Source organism: Thalassophryne amazonica, chromosome 13, assembly GCF_902500255.1.
Source record: "Thalassophryne amazonica chromosome 13, fThaAma1.1, whole genome shotgun sequence".
In the NCBI taxonomy this organism is placed as follows: domain Eukaryota; kingdom Metazoa; phylum Chordata; class Actinopteri; order Batrachoidiformes; family Batrachoididae; genus Thalassophryne; species Thalassophryne amazonica.
The window spans coordinates 15,032,171-15,059,933 of NC_047115.1; the positions used below are offsets into that span (position 1 = coordinate 15,032,171).

Below are 27,763 nucleotides of genomic sequence, written 5' to 3' on the forward strand. Positions count from 1 at the left end.
GTAATCATGTGTGACTCCTGTGAACCTGGTGAACAGCTCATGAGGTTTAAAATATTGTTCTGAATTTTATAATTATATAATGGCAGCAAATTATTAAATTGCATTTGTATTTTTTTAAAGACATGTATTTGCATGTTCTGGCTGATGCTGCACCCCCCCCTATGCACACCCCCACCTATGCTTGCTCAGGGGGTGGTTAAGGTTTAAACCATACTCGTGTGGGGCGGTTTAAGTTATGAATTGTTGCTGTATAAATAAGTGAAGTTGAACTAGATTGAGGTTGGTGCGTGACTCTTCAAAATCTAACAAACTGATTATTTCATTGAACCTGGTGAAACGTTTGAGTCTAAACTGGAAAAGAAAATATCACATTTAGGGAGCAGTGATGGAAACTTAGAACATCTATAAAAACAATTAGGTGAAGCATCTCCATATTGAAGTATCCTATACGTTGCGTTACCATTTGTAACAGTACTCATATTGATAAAGGGACTTCTGAAAAAAGTATTTAACATTTAAACAAATTAGTATGCTTATTGAATGAGTTTTTGATGTGTATGTTGTGTCAGGAAGAGGATCTTCCATTAAATTTGCCAAATTCCAGTGTTAATCTCTACTGAATCTGCTATGATGACCCCAAACAACTGGCTGTGACCAAAGATGCACCAAATACAACAACAACCCTGTTAAACATTCAATAATCATTTTAATCATTTTAATGAATCTTCACATCCTCCTCTCATTAATTTTAAAATTGTTTTCTTTAAGAAATACAGCAATTTGTAAAAGAGACACTCTGAGAGGACGATCGTCCGGGAGTTGACTGATGTCTGCAAACGCCCCTCGCCTTCACCTCTGACCTCCGACAAATAGATACAGCCCTTGCTAAGTACTGTCAAATGTACTTATCACTGATGCAGAATCTCACGTTATCAAATGCGATGCTGAGACAAATGTCCACTCATCCATCACAGCCTGGACTAATTTCCTTTCACCGATACAGTAATTTAACATATTTGTTGTGGACGGAGTGCAGGTTTTACAGTTCAAGGTAGCGAACAAACCTGAATATCAAACAAACCAATACTACCAAAAATAAAAACAACAAATTTAAATGCACTTACTTTTGGTCTGTTGTTCATGGGAGGGTCAAATGTTGTCTGTCCAAATGTATGACTTCAATTTCAAGGAGGGACATATAGCATGGCCATGTCATTTCCAAAAGACTCACCCATTTGTTTGCAACTGTACTTTACCTGATAATGTAATATATATTATTTGCATGACAACAAATTTTATGTCTATTTTGAATTCGTATATGCTAACTACTCAAGCCCTCTAGGTAGCTAGCCGATACAGGGTTGGGCTAACTAGTCAGCTAGCATTGCCTGAAAATTAGATTAAGTCCTTGAAAGGATGTTCTATTCTTATCTGACGATAGACTGTATTAGTGGGTTTTAGTGTAGCAGCTTCTACTTTGACAGTACAGAATTTTATAAAATTGTGTTATGAGACATGGCTAGCTAATATGTTAGCTATCACTATTTTGGGCACTGTTCATTGCCGTTGCATCAAAGGTCAGCAGTGTCAAGACCACTTGTGATTGGGTGACCATGTAAATCAGTGTGTAAAGCTTACTAAAGTTTAACCTCATGCAAAATATTTTTGAGGTGTACTCCAGCAAGTATTTTTGCCTCTTCTGGCAAATCCACGTGGATTGCATTGAATTACATTGAAATTAGTTGATATCTGCTTTGATAAAGTGCTATGAGCACATAAACTGCACAGATATTTTGTGGCTGGGGGAAAAAAAAAAAAAAAAAAATTGGCCCCTCAGTAACATTTGGCTTCTGTTAACATATAAGACATTTTACCATGGTAAACTGATGTACATACTGTGCAGTATCGTACTTCTACAATGGAACTACAATGGTACATACCAGACCTACTTCAGGTATTACCACAGTAAATACCAGGATACCTCAGATATTGCTACTGTACATACCATTATGTCTTAGATATTACTATGGTACATATCGCGGTATTTCAGATGTTACCATCGTACATGGTATCCCACATGAAATTTTACCATGGTATACAGGGGCTTGCAAAAGTATTGGGCCTCTTGGCATGTCACACATTTTAATTTGTTTATAACATTTCAAATACAAAAAGCAAATCAGGCTTTTCAGTATAAAGATTTCTAAAATTATCTTCCTTAAACTCAAACTCAAAGCAAATCTCTACAGCGTGACATAAATTAATTAAAAATATAAAAGCCAAGATGATGGGTTCCATAAGTAATGGGTCCCTTTGAAGTGGCACAGAGGAGGGTTTTATTAAAAAGAAGACCTGAAAGTTCAGCTACAATTTGCCAGAAGGTACATCTGAGATGCAAGCCTAGATGTAATGTTTTGGTGAAAGAAAACCCTCCTCTATATCACTTCATCATGAAGCTGTATAACCATGGATACAAAATGCAAAACATGCACTATGCACAATTTCCTCCAGTCACAGCCAGAGAAGCCTAAAACTTCTTCTGCATGTCTTTCCTCACTCTTCCTACTCCACACAGATTTACCATAGAGTACCATACTGTTTGTGTTTCTTCAAATAAAGTTCAAGACATATTCAGTGACTTGGAAATGTTCATGTATCGATCCCCTGACTTGTCTGAAGAAAAGTAGCAATTAAATTGATTATTTACAGGTATTATACCAAAGGGGCATCATCTTGGCTTTTATATTTTTAATTAATTTATATCAAGTTGTAGAGATTTGCTTTCAGTTTGACTCTAAGGAAGATCATTTTAGAAATTTTTATATTGAGAAGCCTGATTTACTTTTTGTATTTGAAATGGCATATACAAATTAAAATGCATGAAATACCAAGGGACTGAATACTTTTGCAAGCCACTGTAAATTAAATAAATTGAAATCATTTGAATTAAAATGGCATTTAACAAGTGCATGTTATATGCTATTTTTCATGTGCTGAAAACTAAAGGAAATCGTGTTTTCAAGGTTGTGGTTCCCAAACTGTGGAATGCACTGCCAATTGATCTGAAATCTGTGAACACTGTTTAAATTTTTAAAATGAAGATCATGACACATTTGTACAGGCTTGCTTTTAATTATTTTTACTTTCTGTTGGGATTTATTTCTATTTTAATGATTTTTGTTCTTGAACATGATATGTAACTAAATTTTATGTTTGTTTACTTATTTACCATGATACAGTTGTATGCAAAAGTTTGGGCACCCCTGGTAATTTTCATGATTTTCCTTTATAAATCATTGGTTGTCTGGATCAGAAATGTCAGTTAAATATATCATATAGCAGACGAACACACTGATATTTGAGAAGTGAAATGAAGTTTCTAGTATTTACAAAAAGTTTGTAATAATTATTTAAACAAAATTAAGCAGGTGCAAAAACTTGAGCGCCCTTGTCATTTTCTTGATTTGAATACATTTAGCACGAATTATTGGAACACAAAATTGGTTTGGTAAGCTTATTGATCCTTGACCTCCTGACACAGGTGAATCCAATCATGAGAAAGGGTATTTAAGGTGGCCATTTACAAATGTTTCCCCTCTTTGCATCTCTTCTAATTAGAGGCAACATGGGAGCCTCTACACAACTCTCAAATGACGTGAAAACAAAGATTGCTCAACATCATGGTTTAGGGGAAGGATACAAAAAGCTATCTCAAAGGTTTCAGCTGTCAGTTTCCACTGTGAGGAACATAGTGAGAAAATGGAAGACCACAGGCACAGTACTAGTTAAGGCCTAAAGTGGCAGGCCAAGAAAAATCTCAGATAAGCTGAAGCGAAGGATGGTGAGAACAGTCATAGTCAACCCACAGACCTGCTCCAAAGACCTACAACATGATCTTGCTGCAGATAGTGTCTCTGTGCATCATTCAGCTATATACAGCACACTTTGGATAAGGAGATGCTGGATGAGAGAGTAATGCAGAGGAAGCCTTTTCTGCGTACACACCACAAACAGAGTCGCTTGAGGTAAGCTAAAGCACATTTGGACAAGCCAGCTTCATTTTGGAATAAGATGCTATGGACTGAAACTAAAATTGAGTTATTTGGACATAACAAGGGGCAGTATGCATGGCTGAAGAACACAGCATTCCAAGAAAAACACCTACACTCAAATGTGGAGGTGGTTCCATCATGCTGTGGGGCTGTGTGGCCAGTGCAGGTACTGGGAATTTTGCTAAAGTTTGGGGCCATATGGATTCCAGTCAATATCAGCAGATTCTTGAGAACAATGTTCATGAATCAGTGACAAATTTGACGTTGCGCCGGGGCTGGCTCTTTCAACAAGACAATGACCGTAAACACTGCTCAAAATCTACTAAGGCATTCATGTTATCTTGTTAGCTTGCTAGGTATGGTTGGCTTATTAACAACTAATTTAGCTCTTCTAACTACAACTAGCTTATTTTAGTTATTTACAATTTTATTTTACATGGTGTAGATTTTTAATGATTCATGAGTTTGTGTTCTTTTTAAAGATATCAACATATAGTACCTTAGTTCTTAGGTCTCCATTTGATAGCATATAGATTATGCTTTTTATTTTCCTATAGTATGTTAGCAGAGTTACTTTAGATAGATAACAATACACATTACATCATAGCTTTTGTTTCTATAATAAAATACCATGACCATATCCTCTCCTGTATTAATAGTTAGGTTTTAATACCTACTCCTGTATATTATATAGTACCATATTTATTATATATGTTGTTTATTACCCTTAATATTTAAATATAGTTATATATATGATGTCTTATCTTTCTTATGTCTTATCATTTATTATTATATATACTTTTTTCTTGAGCCGCTTGGGTGGGTAGAGAGAGTTCCCATGGGATAAAAAAGCTTTTCAACCTACCATCCCTGGTTCTCAAGACCAGGCACCTAAGTGGCTCTACGCCACTCTTTTCTACTCTTCTATTTTACTCTTCCTTTTTAGATATTTAGATATACCTTAGTATACTAGCATAGTTCCACCTTAGAATTGGAATATAATATATAAGATATACCTTACTGAATTTTCATGAAGCGGAACAAGTACAATGTTCTGGAATGGCCATCTCAGTCCCCAGAGCTGAATATTATTGAAAATCTGTGGTGTGATTTTAAGCGGGCTGTCCATGCTCCGAAACCAACAAACCTGAGATGTCTTGTAAAGAAGAATGGTCCAAAATACCTTCAACGAGAATCCAGACTCTCATTGGAAGCTACAGGAAGCATTTAGAGGCATTTAGAGATTATTTCTGTAAAAAGAGGATCTACTGAATATTGATGTATTTTTTTCTGTTGGGGTGCCTAAATTTATGCACCTGCCTAATTTTGTTTAAAGAATTATTGCACACTTTCTGTAAATCCTATAAACTTCATTTCACTTCTCAAATATCACTGTGTTTGTCTGCTATATGATATACTTAACAGAAATTGCTGATCCAAACAACCAATGATTTATAAAGAAAAATCATGGCATCACGGGTGCCCAAACTTTTACATACTGCTGTATGTAAATTTGATAGCACCATGTGGTACGTTGGTTCATACAATGCCGCATATTGTGGTAGAGGAGGTACATCTTTATTGGACCCATGCATCTTGAAATTGGTCCATCAACTATTCTCAATTCCATACAAGGCTCCAATAACTCTAAATAACACACACATGAGATTTCACCTACTGGTGTCTTATTGCTATACTGATGTCACAATGATGTAATAGCCTTATATGGAATTGAGAACGGGTGATGGTCCAGTTTTGGGACAGGTCGAGTATATGTACACTTCGCCTACATTCTAAAATACCGTACTATGATTACCATAATATTGCCACAGTATATGAGTATTACTCATACTATGATGCTCATCAGATTTCTTCTTGGAAGTATGATAGTATTATTATTGTTAAATCTCTAAATATCAACAACAGATACCAACCAACAAACAAACAACCTCCTTGGTAGCGATAATTCATTACAGACACTCCTTTTCAATATATCTCTTCCACAGTGTTTAGAGGCTAAATGCAGATGCACTTTATCAGGCAGCAAAGACAAAGCACCAAGTCATCCATCAGACCTTTTAAGCTGGTTCTGTTCCTTCAGTAAATTATTCATCGCAGCTATGCGTCTTTGTCCAAAGAGAAATGGATCACTGCCTGGGAGTGGACACCTCTGTTTAGTGCTGCCATAAGGATGCTCAGACACTTTGATTTTGAAATAATGTTGTTGTTGGTTTGTTGGCATTTCACGACCCTTTGAACTTTGTGAGATTGCAATGTGTTTAAAAAATCGTTGATAGCATTTTAGATCTGTGAGAAAACAGATTTGTATTGAAAGCTTCACTTCAGACCCTGCTGTTGGCGGTAAAATATTTAATATTCTATATGGATGTTTTGTGCTGAGACTCGCTGAGTGCGTGCCACTTAAAAAAGCCACCCAGCTCGTTCATCTCCTGAGCTCGTAATGATTTACAGCGCCACCACTGTTGAGAAATTTCAGCCCGTCAGCCGCGCGCTTTGTGTAATGGCTGCAGCGAGCAAGAGGCCGGGTTATAAATGGAAGAATGTAATTTATCTTTTTGGACTTTATACAAGGTCTTCACTCATCACATCCACCTGTGTTACTGTTAGACAGCTAACGGTTGTGTGTTTAGGAGGCTGGAGGGATTTGTCTTAATAAAGGTTGCGTGTGTGTGTGTGTGGGTGGGTGGTGTGTTCTGAAAACTTTGTTTCTTTGCATGACAAAGTGTCATGCAAACAGTAACAGTTAACAGTACACAAGAATACTACATGTGGAGAACATTTTTAATATCTGATTCTTGTTGCCTGAATAATGAGTGTAAAGTCTTCATATTTCAACTTCTAGGTTTGCTAATACTGCCTTGTTATGATTATTTTAATTTGTTTTCCATGAACAGTAAATGTAACATTATCACCACTGCAACATATAATTTATCCTATAGCCATTAGCGACTTAGTACAGTAAACTACTGTTGAATAATTTGTATTTATTAACCTAAAAACCACATGAAAAATGAACTGAAGTCTAAAAGTCTTCAAACGTCCTTCTGCCACTTTCTTTTTTTTTTTTTTTTAACTTTTTTTTTTTTTAAGTATTACATAAAACCCTGTTGTTGAGGACTCAGTGTACCCGGATATTCACAGCGCTTCACTTTTTCCACATTTTATGTTGTAACCTTATTCAGCAAGTGGCATTAATACATATGTACATATGATTTCATAGTTTATTTTTTAATAAATTTGCAATAATAATAATAAAACTTTTTCATGTTGTCATTATGGGGTGTTGTGAGCAAAATTTTGAGGGGAAAAAATTAATTTGCTTTATTCTTGAATAAGGCATTGGCATTGGTAAAGTGTTTAATTGTGTTCTTCCACATTTTTGGTCAGTGTCATTTATTTTCCAGCCATCAAACAGCTTGGTGTGGAGGGAATAAAGAAATGTCTTAAATAAAAGTTGGATGGTAGTTTCTGGATTGTGACTTTGTGTGGAACGCCTCATCTGATTTGTGTCATGATGCTGTGTTGTGTGCATCCTGGAAGTTGTCATGTCAACCGTGTGATTCATGACGCAGCTGTAGTGGCCAACACATATGTTGATGTATATTTTTATTTTTACTTCATATGGCAGTGATGTTACTTTGATACAATGTTTACACTACAGTTTTAATGTACTTTTAAACCCGGGTACACAGATGGACGTTGCTGGCAAAATGGAAGCCTGGGTGGGGGATGATATATCCATGAGCAAAGGAACAATATTTCACTGCAGGTTTATGCAGATCATTTCTAAAATTCCTACCAATTCTTGATTATTATTGGTGAGGGGCTAAATATTGATATTTTTTATATAATGCCAAATCAGTCCTACAAAGATTTTTTTTAATGTAAGATAAACATGTCATAATTCAAATGAATACTTGACAATTTTGTAATTACTGCTTTCATTCAACGTGTTTCTAGGAGCTATTGATCATTTAGAGGTCACGTGTTTGTAATGAGGCAGAGCAGAAACCAACATAAAGTACATCAGGTACGTTTTTTAACAGTTAGTAAAACTGTAGTTTAAGTACCATGTGTCTGCTCACAACTACAACGTTATTACAATTCAGTAATTTATTAAACTACTCAAGCTAGAATTAGAGGATGGCTTAGCTTGTGTCTTTATATACTATAATATTTAAAACTGTGCTGAATTAATGATAAAAAAAACTGTTCTAATTCAGACTTGCATGTTCTATTCAATCACCCACCCAACAATTTTTTGTTTATTTCCCCTTTCACTGTACTTTAAACACAAGCGGCAACTCTCACTGTGTTTTAAACAGCCGAGTTGATGTTTTGTGTGTGTTGTGTCTTATGTGTGTCAGTCGATTGTGTGATGTGTGTTTTCTTATAATTGTACAGCACTTTGGGCAACTTCTGTTGTTTTAAATTTGCTTTGGCTGCCTGGTGTAACTGTGAATACCAGATAGTAAGTGTGGGAGGAAAGTCAATAAACTGTGATACTTTGATTCCTTTTGAACCAAGATTTGTATAAAGTTTCTCTACATTTGAGAAATACCACTACACAAACACTAATCCTTCATTTATCTTAGGTTTGTCACACTTCAGTTTCTGTCTTTATGTTTTAAAAGCATTAAATGTAACAAACAAGAATCTAACACAATCAAATCTGTTTTCTTTATTTCTTTCTGTTTTCTTTCTTTCTTTCTTTCTGTCTGTGTGTGTGAATTGTTGCAGACGTGCAGCACGTTGCATCTTCCATGTGACACTAGCTCCTATCACTGATTTCTGGGTGATTCTATAATATTTGGTTTCCTTGTGCTTGTGATGTTTCATCAGTTCTGTCCAAAGAGGAACCATGTTGTCTTTGACTAATGCACAACCCTTCCACCGTGTTTAATTCATATTAGAGCTACAACTAATTGTTTTCATGATTGATTTATTTGTGCAATTACTTGATTAGTTGCTCCACTGGGAAACAAAAAAACAACTTAAAAAGTTGTTTCAGTTGGTAACATCTAAATTAATTAAGTTGTTTGAACTTAATTTAATAAATTAGATCAACTGACTTACAAACTTAATTCAAACAGCTTAAATTCATTTAAATGTTGTCAATTGAAACAGTTCATTTAAGTTGGTTCAAACTATTCTTTTTTTTTTTCAGTGTAGGCTTGTAAAAGATGATGCTTTCAAATGTCTTGTTTTGTCCACATCCCAGAGATATTCACTTTACTGCCACGTAGGAGGTGAAGAACAAGTGAAATAACAAATTATTCATGTTTAAGGAGCTGAAATTAAGGAATTTGGATATTTAAGAAAAAACACTTCAAATGACTTACAATTATCAAAATACTAGCTGTTCATTACTTTAATAATTTATTAATAATTGATCATTTGTTGTAGCTCTAAACTCGACTGTCTGCAAGCTTATTCATTCATTCTTGGACCTTTCAAGTTCACCCAAATTTTAATATCGTGACCAGGAGAAAACTGATGCATGACTCCAGATCAGTGTTTAACTATCGGAGTATTCTGCAAAATAGTTGTTTTAATAGGTAATTCCCTGGATATCAGGAACCAGCATGTGTCACATCACATCAGCGCCAATAACTACGAAATTCCTCAAAGAGGCTAATTAATTAATGATGCTGTGTTGTTTAGTGTATATACAGTATGTGCTACAGGTTTTGTAATTTCTAATAACATGATGTAGAATCTGTAACTGTGCTGGACAATCGCATGAAAACTCAGTTTTTGTTTTTCTTTTTGTTCTGTAGAAACATTTAATTCTTTGAATCCACACAAAATACTTTGTTCTTTGTGTTTTATTTCCCATTTATATTTTTTTGCAAAATTGTTAATGTCATCATACCTGAACAGTTTTTATGATTTTCTCACAGCTATAATGTTTTCCTGCAGTAGTCAATAGTTTGATTAACACTTTTTTCTGTCTTATTTTGCAGTTGATGCTGGTTCATCACGTTCTGAAGAGGCTGGTGAGTGACGATCGCTGGCGGCGACAGAAGCAGTGCCGCCATGTTGTTGTGGTTTTCAGAAACTCTTGTTTGGCTCAGAGTTGTACCATAGAGTCACCTCAAAGATCAATGTGCTGAAATGTTCACAGGAAGAACAAATCGACAGGGTTTACAGTGGCACGAAGGCCCAGCTGAAGAAATTTATGCCTAAAATAGATTTTGTGGATTTTTGTTTTTAGGAAAAATCTCAGCACTGTGAAAGCTCGGGTGGATCAGGTTGTTCCTCTTAAAGCTCCACAACAAGTGGATCTATAGTGCACGATCTAAGACACATAGTGCATGTGGGACGTGTCTGGTACCATTTTGCTATTTACGCGGTGGACAATCTGAGCACAAAGAAAAGTGCAGGGAACAATATTTTTTAAATCAACTTTAAAGGTCAAAAATGTTTTTAATCCCTAAGGCTGGAGCTTAGAGATAGTTTGCACTAATACCTCAAAGGTTTTATTCATACATTTCCAATTTCAGAAAACATTATACATCACTATCCAGTTATTTTTGTATGTATAAGAAGCCGTCCTCTGCTCTTACTGAAGTCCTTTCTTGCTTTAGCGGTTAGCTGGTTAGCTGCACGCCCTGCTGTGCTAGTGTAGCGGCTTATACTACATTGTGTTATGATTTTGACTCCTCCCACTCACTTCCCTCAGGATGCAAACTCACGATCTCTGGCATGGGAGGTGGACTGTCTAACCAGAAGGCCAAAAGCCAGGGTCTTGTGGCCAGAGAATTCTTGTAGCTGCTGGGGTGTGAGGTGTACTGACTATTGCTTAGGGCCCCTTCACACATAGTGCGAATTTGGTCAATTTGCGCATAAAGTGCGCATGAAGTAGGAATCGCGTGTAAAACGTGTAAAATCGCAGCTGCCTCGTACACCTGTTGATACAACTATTTGCGCACACCTGCGGCTGAAAGACAGTGTGTGCACTGTGCAAGCCCATCGAACCCTCTCGCGGCAAGTATCGGCCAAATTCCAGGTGACACACACGAAGATCTAACACCGCTCGCATGACACTTACAAAATATGTGGCCATTCGCACTATTAACACGACAACACTCAGCAGACGCTGTCATGCTGGCAGTGAAATTTGTCTAAGTGCCCCACGAGTGTGGCTTTGGTGTGTGCGCTAAACTGACAGGAGGTGTGGCCGCCAAGGGAAGCGGCTGTGGAGATCTGTCGTTCTGGACATCCCAGCTGGACAACACGTACTGTGTTTGGACGGACATGGACTAACACCTGCCCACTGTGAAGCGCGTGTGTCTGCTTGCTGTCATCACGTGGACATAAATAAAACATATATTGCTGTGGCAATGGGCCGCAGCGAGCATGCGCCCACATGCTGCAGCCCATTGATAGGCTGCCCCCAGGTTGAAACAGACCATCAGATCATAACATGCAGTGGGTGATCTGACTTTCACGTCACCCAAGTGAGCTCTGTTCCACATGACGCGGTGTCAGTCCTGCGGCATGCCGGCAGGACACACAAGTGGGCTGGCTGGACACGTGCCAGTAGATGTGGACATGATGAGACGAGCGAACTGCTTCTCATTCATGTCATTTCATGACTGTACGTCAGTGACCATGGGTCATTTACAGATGAACAGATGGATCATATTTGTATTGCCCGCTTGATAAGAGGGATTCAATTTAATGTGATGTTTTTATATGGTGTGTGAGTTTATTTTATTTTTTTTAATACGTCCATGTCTTTCCTGATATTGGGCAGTTTCCTGCACCTTTCATGGGCCAGCAGTGGTAGCTCAGTGACAAAGTTTCTAACTGGCACCCAGAGCTTTTGGAAAGTTTGGGTTTGAATCCCATGGGTGACATGTCTTTTTAATTTTTTATTTTCACAGCAGCTGCATGATGTTGTTACACATCACACTGCACCGCACTGTTCCCGCATTCACGAAACTGTTACAACATGTAATTTTTTTTATTGTTTATTTTTCTTCACAGCAGCTTTGTGCTTGGTCCAGAAAAAATTGGGAAAAAATAAATAAATAAATGTCAAATTAATTTTAAATGGACACAGCTCTTTGATGTTCTGTGTCACAAATATTATTCAGATCATTTTCTTTGTGGAACTTGTGACAGCTGCAGCAGAACAACAAGTGCACAGTAAAAGTGTTATATCATCTGCATATTGAATGAGTTTCATGACCTTCAGGCTGTTGTCACACATTGAAGCATTATTAAATTTTTAATGACAACAAGCTTCATCCCAAAACAATCTATGTATCAAAACGTGGTCATGCCTCTAGGAGAAGAGATTTTTCTCTTTGTCCTGAGATGAACCAAAATCTGTTTGTCTTGTCAGAGCTGAAGGTGCTTTCTTTCCCTTTTTATTGTCTCACCGGGGAAAAAAAACCCAGAAACTTTGATACGAAAGATAAAACAGTTCTGTTGAGGATTGAAACTCTTTCAAAGGTCCACATGTCTGCAAGTGCTACTGATGCTTCAGCAGAGGTTAAGCCATTTAAAGGTGTAGTCCCTCTTATTTTGTTAATATGCGAGTCATAAAAGGAACTTTCTTCTACACCACAGTAATTTTGATCCTTCTTATTCAAATCAAGGATTCACTGTCTTACAATATTCTCAACAATATGATCAAAAATCACCTTGTCTGGAAATTATTTCGAATTTTGTCCCATGTGGTTTAAAATACAGTGGGAAGACACTTTCACACAGTGTCTGTGGTGATGTCACAAATGAAGATAGAATTGCATCTTTCGAAACTATGGCATCATGGACCCAAAAAATGCAGCAGATCTGCAATTAAAGTATTTTTTTTTTCTTTAATTTATACAACTAGAAAATTGAAGTTGAAAGATAAGGTTGGACACAGCTAGTAAATATAGGCAGCCAAATATCTTGGGAAGAAGCTGGAATTAAATTTGGATAAATTTTACATAAAAATGTTGTAGGCTATTTGCGGGATACATTGAAAAAAGTTAAATATAAATCAACTTTCAATTTTTATTTATTTATTTTCTTTTTACTGTAACTTGTTACACTTACATTTATTAGTTTCCTTCAAAGTATATTCATAATATGGTTGAAACCTTAAATTATAAACATACTTTGATATATTTTTTCTTCCTTATTCAGTGTAAATGCGGCAATATTCATACTGGTCTGCTGTTTCAGTTGTCAATACCAACATTAGCTGCAGTTATTAATGTTATATCTTCACTTTATTTGATTTATTTATGTAGAAGACTTGCTGTATTTGACACGTAATCCACCCAAAACAAGTAATTTACCAATAAAAGTAGCTGTATGTTTGTGATAGAACAAATAAAATTAATTTTATAGTAACCAGATTTCAACACAAAGAAAATCTTGTCAAATTTGTGTTAAATTGAAAGTGACTACAACTAAAAATGAGCAGTAAATTAGCCATTAGTAGAGTTGATTATTATACTAATCATTTCAGTGCTTTAGGGCTCGTGCAGCCTTTAAACACATTTTAATGTCTTATCTTTGGAGAAAATTATTTCTTACACTTTTGTCAGTGTTTTGTTTTTTGTTGTTGTTGTAGTTTTTTTTACACAATCTGAGTACAATGTGAAGAGGAAAAATGATCAGAAATCAGGAGGGCGTGTGAGGAAAGCGGGAAGGAGAAAAAGTAGGAAAGAGTTCATGCGAAATAGAAAGAGGCTCGACTGTATTTGTGTGGAAAGCTCAGCACACTTCTCCTTTTGGACTCCTTCTCTGTTGAGTAAATTTTAGCAGAAGTGAGTGTTGGCTGCAGGTTGTTTCTCCTGTAAATGCTCGATGATGACAAAGCACTAATAAAAATGTCTGAAATAGACCGTGCTGTCTCCTGGACGTCTGTAGCTGTTGGTGTATTTGTTGCACAACCCCAAAACCTGCAACTCACTTCAGGTGGGGTTCAGCTTATTTAAGCCACAGGACACCTCGAGGTTGTTCTGCACTAGTGTGGCCTGAGTTCCTGTGTGGATCATCTGCATCCTTTCACAGCAGGCGTGGAGCAGATTTCCCACGTGCACTCTGTCCGTTTCTGCAGCAGAGAGAAAAGCTCCAGTCTGAAACTCTCCACCTGACAATCAGCAACAACTGACCAGGTCACATCTGTGAGTTTGGACAGAAGTGTCTTCCCATCTCAGGTCACTCCGCCAACCACACATCATCAAAACTGGCCGATTCAAATGATTCATACCTGATTCATTTCCTGTGCATGACAGCTATTTCCTCTGGATGCTTTGTCTTCTGCTTTTCTCATAGCTCCTTTTTATGCATCTGTGATGGATGAAATGCAACTGCAACTGCTCATTGATTCAGTCAGTTCTGTTTTAATAAAACATGCTGTATTTTCCAGAGTATAATTCATGTTTTTTTTTTAAACTGAAATAATTTGGGCACCTCTGGTTTTTAATGAGAAAGTTGGATTAGCAGATGGGAGGCTGTGACCTTGACCTCAAACGAACAAAAAGTCACTTTGACTTTGAGATACGTGTCTCCACTTGGTATATATCACTCTACTTATGAGTCATAGTTGCCTCTTCTATTGTGAACAATATTTTTCAAGATTTTTTTATTTTTTATAATTCAACAGACTGTTGGTGCTTTTTTCTTCTAATTTTAATTTGTTGCAAACAAAACAAATATAATTGACAGTAACTAAAGAAAACTGCTTACCATGCATGCTCAGTATGAATGAATGAATGGATGAATTTATTCAGCACACACAGACCCAAAACAGGAAAGAAAACGTACAAAGAAAAGAATCCAACAATGCACCCAAGCGCACGAAAGGGTGTAGGCAGAAACAAAAGCTTATTAACGCCCATCCCTTTAACCATAAAAAAAAAAAAGTATACATATGTATATAAAAATATACATATACCCATGATAACTAATACAAAATATAAACTAATCACTGAACTAAAATTTCAAAACCCAAACATGCAAACAGCAGTGCACCAAAAACAAAACAAAATCGATTCATCGAATTCATCAAGTGGTTAAATTAAATTTTGATAGAGCCTTTTAAAGCTAATCAAGTTACCGAATGATTTAATGTTATCAGGGCAAATGTGAGTCGCAGGAGTTTTCTTGCACATCATGTCTGTTTTAGTTCTAAATGTACGAGGTCTATTAGAAAAGTATCCGACCTTATTATTTTTTTCAAAAACCATATGGATTTGAATCACGTGTGATTACATCAGACATGCTTGAACCCTCGTGGGCATGCGAGAGTTTTTTCACGGCTGTCGGTTATGTCATTCGCCTGTGGGCAGTCTTTGAGTGAGGAGTCGCCCACCCTCTCGTTGATTTTTTCATTGTATAGGAATGGCTCAGAGACTGCTGCTTTGTTTGATCAAAATTTTTCCAAAACTGGAAGGCACAACTGAGTGGACACCATTCGATAAATTCAGCTGGTTTTTGGTAAAAATTTTAACGGCTGATGAGAGATTTTGGTCTGGTAGGATGGCCCACGGCGCCTGACGGCGATCTGCGCTTCGAGGCGGCAGCATCTCACCGTTTCAAGTTGAAAACTTCCACATTTCAGGCTCTGTTGATCCAGGAAGTCGTCAGAGAACAGAGAACTTTCAGAAGAAGTCGGCACGAGGAGTTTATTCGGACATTCCATTGTTAACGGACATTTTGTAATGAAAGAACGTGCGGGCAGAGTCGCATGTCGGGCCGGACCCGACCGCGGGGGGTCGCGACAGGAAAAACACCTCCGTTGGAAACCTTAACGGGCAAGTTGGAACATGCCCAGCAACAAACAACAAACAAACAAACAAACAATTTCTCAGTTACTCACTTGTTGAAAGCCATCAAAAGCCGCCTGAATTTTACAAATGGTTTTCAACACGGAGGTGTTTTTCCTGTCGCGGCGCACACAGATTTGCCGAGTCGTCACGGAAACGACTAGGCGAATTTGCGCGCACGTCTTTCATTAAAAAATGTCCTTAAACAGTGGAATGTCCGCATAAAGTCCACATGCCGGCCTCTTCTGAATCTTCTCTGTTCTCTCATGACGTCCTGGGTGAATTAAGCCTTAAATTAGGATGTTTTCAGGTCGAAACAGGCCGACGACGGCGCCTGGAAGCACTGCAGGACATCCCGCTCCGTGGGAAGTCCTTACACCGACAGAAACACCCCATAATCTCTCATCAGCCGTTAAACTTTTCACCGAAAACCAGCTTAATTTCTCGAATAGTGTCCACTCGGATATTCCTCACACGTCCAGAAAAAATGTTGATAAAGTAACGCGCGCCGTCTCGAGCAGCGTGTGAAACAAAGGAATTCAGCCGAGAGGGCGGGACCACATCTCACTCGAGGCCTGCCCACAGGGAAATGACGTCACCGACACGCGTGAAAAAACTCACGCATGCGCACGAGGGTTCAAGCATGATTGGTGTAATCGCGCGTCATTCAAATCCATATAGTTAAAAAAAATAATAAAAGGGTCGGTTTATTATCTAATAGACCTCGTATGTGCATATATCATGAGATGGTTGATAAAGTGACTAAATATGAGGAGTTGCATTAGTGCTAAATTACATTCACATGTTTGGCCACACGGGCAGCCCTCAGCCATTGCTGGCTGTCATCGCCAGCCTCAGCGGGAGACGCTGCCCGGAGCGCCCTCAGGGAGCCAGTCCATCCACAGCATGGACAGGTGCACCAGACCGTCCTGCAGGCAGGAGCAAAGCAGGTGTGTCAGCATGAGGTATAGTTCACAGGTCCCCAGCACCAGACGGGCCCCTGCCCCACACAAAAAGGCGGGTTAATGCCCAGCCTGAAACCGCACACTGGGACAAGACCAGGCAATGCCCCTGAGCACCGCATGTGCCCCCTGAGGTTGAAACGCCAACACTGAAGCCAAGCAGGAAGCCTCCTCCAGCTGTCGGCACCAGAAATGCACCAAGTCTAAGATAACAGGAACCATCACAAAGCTTTGTTTTTGTTTTTTCTGGGGGTTTTTTCCCCCCAGTGAAAGTTAAATTTTGTGAAGCGCTGAGTTATACATGACTACATATTGTACTACTGTACTGTACTTTCTCTGTATAAAACCATATTGCTGCTCACAGATCTTCACCTGTTTTCTAAGCCTAGCTTCTATTGCTCTTTATGCGCTTTATGCTGTGGCTGATAAACTTTATGCTTCTGTAGTTGCTGCAGCTCTTCACATCACCTTGTTCCTAAAATTAGGAAACAGCACAATTTGTCTCAACTCCTGAGGCATCCTCTCACTTTCCAAGATTTTATTTAACAATCTGGTTAGAAACTCCACAGCCATCTCTCCTAGACATTTTCACGCTTCCACTGGAATGTCATCTGGACCAACTGCCTTTCCATTCTTCATCTTCTTCATAGCTGCCCTCACGTCTTCCTTACTAATCTCTTGCACTTCCTGATTTACTGTATCCGCATCATACTGCCTTTTCTCTTTTCATTTTCTTCATTCATCAGCTTCTCAAAATATTCCATCCACCTTCTCAACACATTCTCCTCACTTGTCAGCACTTTACTATCTGTATCCTTCATCATCTTCATAGCTGCCCTCACTTCATCCTTACAAATCTCTTGCACTTCCTGATTTATTCTCTCCACATCATCCTGCCTTTTCTCTCTCTCATTTTCTTCATTCATCAGCTTCTCAAAATATTCCATCCACCTTTTCAACACATTCTCCTCACTTGTCAGCATTTTACTATCTGTATCCTTTATCACCCTAACCTGCTATAGAGCCTTTCCAGCTCTGTCCCTTTGTCTGGCTAATTGACAAAAGTCCTTTTCTCCTTCCTTCCTGCTTAAGTACATGTACAGCTCACTATATGCCTTTTCCTTAGCTTTTGCCACTTCTCTTTTCACCTTACCCCTCATCTACTTGCACTCCAGTCTACTTTCTTCATCTCTCTGACTATCCCAATTCTTTCTTGCCAACCTCTGTCTCCTAATGCTTTCCTGAACATCTTCATTCCACCACCAAGTCGCCTTGTCTTCCTTCCACTGTCCAGATGTCACGCCCACTACCTTCCTAACTGTCTCTGTCACCACATCTACAATACTTTTCCAGATGTCCAAAATTTCTTCCCCTCCATCCAGTGTCTCTCTCACCTGCTTACTGAATTTCACACAACAGTCTTCCTCCTTCAGCTTCAACGATCTGATCCTTTGTTGAGCTCTGACTCTCCTCCTCTTCACCACCTCTAAAGTCATCCTACAAACCATCATCCTATGCTGTCTAGCTACACTCTCTCCTGCCGCCGCCGTACAGTCTCCAATTTCTTTTAGCTTGCATCTCCTACAAAGAATGTAGTCCACATGTGTGCACCTTCCTTCACTTCTGTTGGTCACCCTGTGCTCCTCCATTTCCATCCTTTATGCAAAATCAACTACCATCTGTCCTTACACATTCCTATCCTTGATACTATATCTACCCATTACTTCCTCATCATCTCTGTTTCCTTGGCCAGCATGCCCATTGAAGTCCACTCCAATCACCACTCTTTCATGCTTGGGTTCACTCCAACACCTCATCTAACACACTCCAGAAATCTTCTTTCTCCTTCATCTCACAGCATACCTGTGGGACATATGCGCTCATGATATTCATCATCACCCCTTCAATTTCCAACTTCACACTCATGACCCTGTCAGAGACTTGCTTAACCTCCAACACACTCTCTTAACATACTGGTAAGTCCCTTCGGCTGCTCCCTTGTTTGTACTCGGTCGCCACAGCAAATCCAAGGTCAATCTGCATGTTGAATTGGCACAGGTTTTACGCCGGATGCCTTTCCTGACGCAACTCCACATTACATGGAGAAATGTGGCAGGGGTGGGATTTGAACCCAGAACCTTGTGCACTGAAATTACAGTGCACTGCATTTGCACTGCATTAACCACTTGGCCACCATGACCCCAACACCTTTTCTCTTCCTATCCTCACCATGATACAACAACTTGAACCCACCTCCTATGCTCCTGCTCTTACTTCCCTTCCACTTGGTCTCTTGCACACACAATATGTCTTTTTAACTTAACTTAGCTTTTTAACAACAGGTTAGGATCCTTTATAGAAAAATATAACATAATTAACGAATGTCAATATGGGTTTAGGTCTGGTAGGTCAACTTCACTTGCAATAATTGAAGCAATAGAAGAGATTACAAACACCTTAGATAGTAAAAACTACATAGTTGGAATATTCATTGATTTAAAGAAAGCGTTTGACCCACTTAATCACTCAATTCTACTCAATAAATTGGAAAGATATGGTATCAGGGGAGTGGCTTGGAACTGGATTCAAAGCTATTTAACGGAGAGACATCAGTTTGTGCAGATGGGTGCATTTAAATCTGGGTGTTTGGGCATCCCTTGTGGGGTCCCACAGGGATCCATAGTGGGTCCACATTTTTTTAATCTTTATATAAATGACATATTTAATGTCACAATTATTAAAATTATTATTATTTGCAGATGATACCAATATATTCTATTCCAGTGATAATTATAGCAAACTTAGTAATGTGGTAAATAGTGAATTAATTAAGCTGAAAACTTGGTTGAATATTAATAAATTATCCCTAAATATAAATAAGACTAAAGTCATGTTTTTTGGAAATCATAAGGTCAATTCTAATTTACCAATAAATATAGACGGTGTCGAAATAGATAAAGTGTCAGAAGTCAAATTTTTAGGGATAACCATCGATAGTAAATTAAGCTGGAAGTCTCATATCAGCCACATACATAAAAAAGTTTCCAAGAATGTCTCTATGTACAAAGCAAAATATTTTCTGGATCATAATGCATTATATTTATTGTATTGTTCTTTAATCTCTCCTTACTTAACATATTGTATAGAAATCTGGGGTAACAATTACAAAAGTTTGCTACATCCCCTCTGTATAATCCAAAAGCGGGCAATAAGAATCATCTATAAGTTAGGATATCTTGATCACACAAATAGTCTATTTTTGCAATCCAAATTGTTGAAAATGCCAGATCTGGTTAATTTTTACACTGCACAATTATTATATAAAGCCAGTAAAAACCCATTACCCAGTAATATTCTGAGTCTCTTCACCCAGAGAGAAGGAAGCTATAACTTGAGGTGATGTGGTAACTTTAAAGTCAAGGCAGTGAGAACTACCAGGAAAAGTTTCTGTGTGTCCGTGTGTGGCATTAAGCTGTGGAATAGTTTGGCACCTCAGCTCAAGCGATGTCCTAACATCCATCAATTCAAAAAAAGATACAAAGAAATGGTTCTGTTGAAATACATGAATGAGGAGAGAGGTGCGTGATCGTCATGTCTTTTTAATTTATTTCTAGTTAATTTACCTTTGCTTTTTTGCCTTGTCAGCAATAGAAGGGGTCTCGCTAGGACACACAAACTTTCATAAAATACCTGGAATTATCCTGTACATCAATTTAATTATATATATCATAGCCATAATTGTAAACTATATTATAAAAAAATAAATAAAAAAAATGATAATAATGATAATAAAATCTTACTATATGTTTGATAATATAATAGATGTTAACATATTTGCATAATACCTGTTATTGCCGGTGTCGTAACCATGGTCAAAAGTATTATTTTTATACATCATGATCCTGTAGTTGAAATGCTAGTCAAATAGAAGTATGGTGATGATGGTAATAACTTAGAGAGAGGGGGAAACATGTATATGTATGTATGTATATATGTATGCGTATATATATATATGTGTATGTGTGTATATGTATGTATGTATGTACGTATATATATGTGTATGTGTATGTATATATGTGTATGTATAATATATATGTATATGTGGGTGTGTATATATACATATATATATATATATATTTATGTTTACATTTATATAAATATATACATATGTAAGTTTATTGATACATAAAAAGACTTTTCCTTTTCTTTCCTCCTTGTTTCCCCCTCTTACATCACTTACATCATTATCTCCAGATCAGGGTCAGCAAGTGGGGTTCTGTTGCTCAAAGGTCTCCCCCTTCTGCCAGCAGACTCCAAAACCTTGTCTTTTAATGCAGAGCCTAGGACATTCAGCAAAGGGTGGACCTGTGTCAGGGGGCGACCCCTCTCTGGCAGCAGGTTTACAAAATACTTTGCATCTTTTACTGCACCACACACATGACAAATGGGGAAGGAGGGGAAGGGAAAAAAAAAGAAAAAAAAAGAAAATAATAATAATAATAATGATAATGATAAATTAATAAAAAAAGTTAAGGTAATTAAATTAATAAAATAATAAAATGAATGTAGCATAATTGTATATATGTACGAGGGCTGTCAATAAAGTAACGGTCCTTTTTATTTTTTTCAAAAACTATATGGATTTCATTCATATGTTTTTATGTCAGACATGCTTGAACCCTCGTGCGCATGCGTGAGTTTTTCCACGCCTGTCGGTGACGTCATTCGCCTGTGAGCACTCCTTGTGGGAGGAGTCGTCCAGCCCCTCGTCGGAATTCCTTTGTCTGAGAAGTTGCTGAGAGACTGGCGCTTTGCTTGATCAAAATTTTTTCTAAACCTGTGAGACACATCGAAGTGGACACGGTTCGAAAAATTAAGCTGGTTTTCAGTGAAAATTTTAACGGCTGATGAGAGATTTTGAGGTGATTCTGTCGCTTTAAGGACTTTTCACGGTGCGAGACGTCGCAGCCGCCGCGACGCTCCGCCACAGGAAAAACACCTCTGTTGGAAGCCTTAAGGACAAGTTGGAACATGTCCTGCCTGTTAAACAATTTCTCATATACTCACTCCACTGAAAGCCATCAAAAGCCGCCTGGATTTTACAAATGGTTATCAACACGGAGGTGTTTTTCCTGTGCCGCCGCACCGCGTCGGCTGCGTCCCGACGCGCGGATCCGTCCGCACGTCTTTCATTAAAAAAATCTCCTTTAACAGTGGAATATCCGGATAAAATGCTGAAACCGACTTCTTCTGAAACTTCTCTGTTCTCTCATGACGTCCTGGATCAATAGAGCCTGAAATGTGGAGGTTTTCAGTTTGAACAGGCTGACGACGGCGCCTGAGAGCGCTGAGCGACGTCTCGCACCGTGGGAAGTCCTTAAAGCGACAGAATCACCTCAAAATCTCTCATCAGCCGTTAAAATTTTCACTGAAAACCAGCTTAATTTTTTGAACCATGTCCACTTCGATGTGTCTCACAGGTTTAGAAAACATTTTGATCAAACAACGCGCCAGTCTCTCAGCAACTTCTCAGACAAAGGAATTCCGACGAGGGGCTGGATGACTCCTCCCACAAGGAGTGCTCACAGGCGAATGACGTCACCGACAGGCATGGAAAAACTCACGCATGCGCACGAGGGTTCAAGCATGTCTGACGTAAAAACATATGAATGAAATCCATATAGTTTTTGAAAAAAATAAAAAGGACCGTTACTTTATTGACAGCCCTCGTATTATGTGTATACATGTGTGTATAGGTGATGTATGTGTGTATTTTGTGTATGTATGTTCGCATGTATGATGTGTGTATATATATATATAGAGAGAGAGAGAGAGAGAGAGAGGGAGAGAGAGAGAGAGAGAGAGAGAGAATTACCATCGACACACACAAGAATAGTCCTTTTAAATAGTCATTTTCTGAGTAAATGAGGGGAATTTATTGACATATGAAAATGGCTTAAGGAATGACACCGGCAATATCAATAGCAATTTAAAAAAAATGGTAATAATAATAATAATAATAATAATAATAGAAATAAAAAAAAACTTTTTTTGATTGACAATAATTATTGTCATTATTACTGTCTATTATGGTGGGAATTGTTTTTATTATTATTATTATTATTATTATTATTATTATTATTATAGATACTCATCACTAATATATGATATCAATTACATAGTAATAAAAAAGGAATATTGGTCACACTCGGTAGTCGTAATAACGTATGGGTATTTGGGGATGGGATTAAATAAGTTTGTCTTCATCCCACCCCTTTTCGGATTAAGTGCGCGGGTATGTATGCGTGTATGTTTGTATCTCCTGTTCTTTTCAACCCAATGTGGGTAAATGTAGATGTCAAAGAAATGCTTATTTTGTAAAGCACAAAATAAATGATCAGTCAGTCAATATGTATGTATATGTACGTGTATATGTGTGTGTGTATATATGTATATGCATATATGTAGTATGTATGTGTATATATGTATACATGTGTGTGTGTGTATATGTGTAGGGGTATGTATATGTATGTGTATATATATATATATATATATATATATATATATATATATATATATACATATGTATTGTATATTTATTTATGTGTTAGTGGGTGTATATATATAGGTATATATGTGAGTGTGTATATGTGTGTGTATAAGTGTATATATGTATATAATGTGTGTGTATGTATGTACGTATACGGGTATATATGCACGGCCCAAGCAGAGGGTCACCCCCTAGAGCCTGGTCTGCTTGAGGTTTCTTCCTAAGAGGGAGTTTTTCCTCACCACAGTTGCTCTGGGGGTCAGCAGGGTTAATATGGAGTGACTTTGGCCACGTTTGTTGTGCTTTATACATAACATACTTATACATGAATTGAAATGTAATTGAATATTGAAGTGTATGTCTGTGTTGATATGTAGTGTGTTGTGAATTTGTGTATATGTTGTTATGACTGTTATAATTGTTGGACTCATTCTAGCAGGGGTGGGCATTGATAAGCTTTGCTTCTGCCCACACCCTTTCGGACTCACAGGCTTGTTTATATAACATTCATATTATTGGTATGTTTCTGTTCTTTCGGATTTGTGTGTGTGCCGAATAAATCCATTCATTCATTCAACATTCAAAGTTCCAAGTCTCATTTCCACCCTTATAGTTTTCTTCTTCTCCCGCTGTTTCTGGACACGTTTTCCTCATCATCTTCTTCGCCCAGTGGTAGCCCAATTTCTACCGGCACCCTGTTGGGCAATAGCACCGGTGGCAGTTGTTGTTAACCTGGGCCTCGACTGATCCTGTATGGAAATTCGATTTGTACTCTGCATATTTGTTTTGGCTCGTTTTACGTTGGATGTCCTTCCTGACACAACCCTACTCATTGCAGGCTACAAATGCATGAATGAACGTGTATTAATAAATTAAATTGTGTTGACCACACAAAACAAAATATTTTGGGGTCCTACTGTCTGCAATGAAATGGAAGTCAAAGTAAATGTAAGGATCACAGTTTTTTGTTTTTCATTTTCCATATCATCCCAACTTCGTCTGATTTTGAGGTTGTAATAATTAATATTAATATTTTAATTTATTAAATCTCTTATATAATCCACAATAAAATAACTCATATTATGAGTAATTAAAAAGTATCATTTAAAAAAGGATATTAAGTATATTACATTAATGAAACAAGTTAAAAAGCATTTTAAAACATAAGCATGGATGAAATTCTAAGTATATCTATAAAAAAAGACATTTCAGCTGTTAATGCAGCAGTTATGGATCATAAAGAATAAATATCTAACCCATTCATGATGATAATTGAGATCCACAGGGAAAAAGCTCCAGAGGCGTGCTGACTAATTGTGTCGTAAGTGTGCCAAGCTTTTGTTCACGTCTGGTGTTGTTTAGTCAGACTGTAGTTACTGAAGCAGGTTTCACATGTCAGAGTTCAGGCACAAAGACGCAGTTACACAGTAGTGTTCAGAATAATAGTAGTGCTATGTGACTAAAAAGATTAATCCAGCTTTTGAGTATATTTCTTATTGTTACATGGGAAACAAGGTACCAGTAGATTCAGTAGATTCTCACAAATCCAACAAGACCAAGCATTCATGATATGCACACTCTTAAGGCTATGAAATTGGGCTATTAGTAAAAAAAAAAAAAACAGTAGAAAAGGGGGTGTTCACAATAATAGTAGTGTGGCATTCAGTCAGTGAGTTCGTCAATTTTGTGGAACAAACAGGTGTGAATCAGGTGTTGGATTTGTGAGAATCTATTGAATCTACTGGTATCTTGTTTCCCATGTAACAATAAGAAATATACTCAAAACCTGGATTAATCTTTTTAGTCACATAGCACTACTATTATTCTGAACACTACTGTATAAACACTCGAATGGGTTAACAGCGATTCTTAGCATCGCAGTGACGTCCAACCGAGGATTAAACACGGCAGAATGTACATAAATCAAATGACAATAAATGCTGCTGTGCCAGAGGAAAGTGTGATTTCCTCACGTTTGCTCTGCAGATGTGCTCATGAGCAAATAACTTGACCTACACCCATCAAAAACACTGAATACCAAGCTGAAAGGTGGTTGTTTCCTTTATTCTAATGTATCGTGGCTTTTGTTTTAATCATTTTATTGTGCACAGTTTCTTTTTGCATTTGCACTTTTGCGTCTGTGTGTGTACTACAGCCTGGTGCAGCCCTCAGCGAGAATACGCCCAGACATGTCTAACAGAAACCACACACAAGCACACGCACACTCGCACACTGGGTGTGCGCCACAGAAAACCTTAGAGCAATACACACACACACACACACACGCATGAGTTGTGCATTGTGGTTGAATCCAGCTGCGTTACCGCTCAGATAAGACAGTCATATCAGCTTTACTCACCATGAAGTCACTTTTCTGCTGAATTTAGCAAACCTCACCCACAACCCCACAGCAACAAATACAATTTAAATAAAACCCTTTTTTATCCTCAAGTTGCACAGTGCTACATCCTTCCATATGAAAAATGTAAATTTCACTTTGGAGACCTTCAGTGTTTAAAAACAAACAATGGGAAGGTCAAAGGTCACTGCACGTTGCTCTCTAGAGCAATAGTTCCTATTCCTTTTTTTAACCCTTGGAGATCCCCCCTCCCCCCAATGCATTAAAGGCTGAGCAACCCCCTTGCCAGCTTGTACCAGTGCCTGCACACATGCATGCCTACATGCACACAACACAAATAAGTAATCATTACCACATCCACCCACCCACCCCCTTTGTAAATAAAAGTTGATTAAATGCAAACACCTTAAATAAATTAATTGCATGACCCCAACACATTGTAAAAAAATAAAAATAAAAAGACTTTTCATGAGGTTTTTCCTCACCGTTTCTGCATGCTATGATGACATCATCAGCTGGCACTGGTGTTTTTCAAGTTCCGGAAATGTGCCGGGGGGGACCCACCACAACTCTTGTTTTGCATGGGGAATTATTTATTTTGAAATTCGTTAATTATTTTACCCACGCATGCAATGTTTTTTATTTTATTTTTTTATTTGTAGTAGTTGTACAACAATAACGTCAATTTGAGAGTTTGAAGTTCAAGACCTCCATACGAGGCGAGACAGATCTGGCAACATGTAGCACTAAACGAGTGAGTCATTTGTGTTGCAATGAGACATTTAATTGAAATATTGAAATATATGGAGGGGTGCATGGCCAATATTGCTTCTAAAAGTACAGTGAGGAAAATAAGTATTTGAACACCCTGCGGTTTTACAAGTTCTCAAACTTAGAAATCATGGAGGGGTCTGAAATTTTCATCTTAGGTGCATGTCCACTGTGAGAGACATAATCTAAAAAAAAAAAAAAAAAAAAAATCCAGAAATCACAATGTATGATTTTTTAATAATTTAATTGTATGTTACTGCTGCAAATAATTATTTGACCCCCTACCAACCAGCAAGAATTCTGGCTCACACAAACCTGTTAATTTTTCTTTAAGAAGCCCTCTTATTCTGCACTCTTTACCTGTATTAATTGCACCTGTTTGAACTTGTTACCTGTATAAAAGACACCTGTTCACACACTCAATCAATCACACTCCAACCTGTCCACCATAGCCAAAACCAAAGAGCTGTCTAAGGACACCAGGGACAAAACTGTAGACCTGCACAAGGCTGGGATGGACTACAGGACAACAGGCAAGCAGCTTGGTAGAAGACAACAACTGTTATGATTATTTATTAGAAAGTGGAAGAAACCCAAGATGACTGTCAATCTCCCTTGGTCTGGGATTCTATGCAAGATCTCACTTTGTGGGGTAAAGATGATTCTGAGAAAGCTCAGAACTACACAGGAGGACCTGGTCAATGACCTGAAGAGAGCTGGGACCACAGTCACAAAGATTACATTAGTAACACATGATGCTGTCATGATTTAAAATCCTGCAGGGCAGCAAGCTCCCCCTGCTCAAGCCAGCACATGTCCAGGCCCGTTTGAAGTTCATCAGTGACCATGTGGATGATCCAGCGGAGGCATGGGAGAAGGTCATGTGGTCAGATGAGACCAGAATAGAGCTTTTTGGGATCAACTCCACTTACCATGTTTACAGGATGAGAAAACCCCCAAGAAAACCATCCCAACCGTGAAGCATGGGGGTGGAAACATCATACTCTGAGGGTGCTCTTCTGCAAAGGGGACAGGACGACTGCACCGTATTGAAGGGAGGATGGATGGGGTCATGTATTGCGAGATTTTGGCAAACAACCTACCTTCCCTCAGTAAGAGCATTGAAGATGGGTCATGGCTGGATCTTTCAGCATGACAATGACCCCAAATACACAGCCAGGGCAACCAAGGAGGGGCTCCGTAAGAAGCATTTCAAGGTCCTGGAGTGGCCTGGCCAGGCTCCAGACCTGAACTCAATAGAAAATCTT

At 38.1% G+C, this 27,763-nt stretch overlaps 1 long non-coding RNA gene across 3 annotated transcripts in view; it reads left to right on the forward strand.

Moving 5' to 3' along the window:
- LOC117523094 overlaps window positions 1-27,763 on the forward strand; it is a 171,006-nt gene that overhangs the window by 128,771 nt on the left and 14,472 nt on the right. The window contains exons 4-5 of one of the 3 annotated variants that reach the window (XR_004564417.1): window positions 8,034-8,103; window positions 10,040-10,979. This is a non-coding gene — a long non-coding RNA (uncharacterized LOC117523094). Of the gene's footprint in view, window positions 1-8,033; window positions 8,104-10,039; window positions 10,980-27,763 lie in introns of those variants that run through there. The other 2 variants (XR_004564416.1, XR_004564415.1) reach the window with 2 other exon arrangements.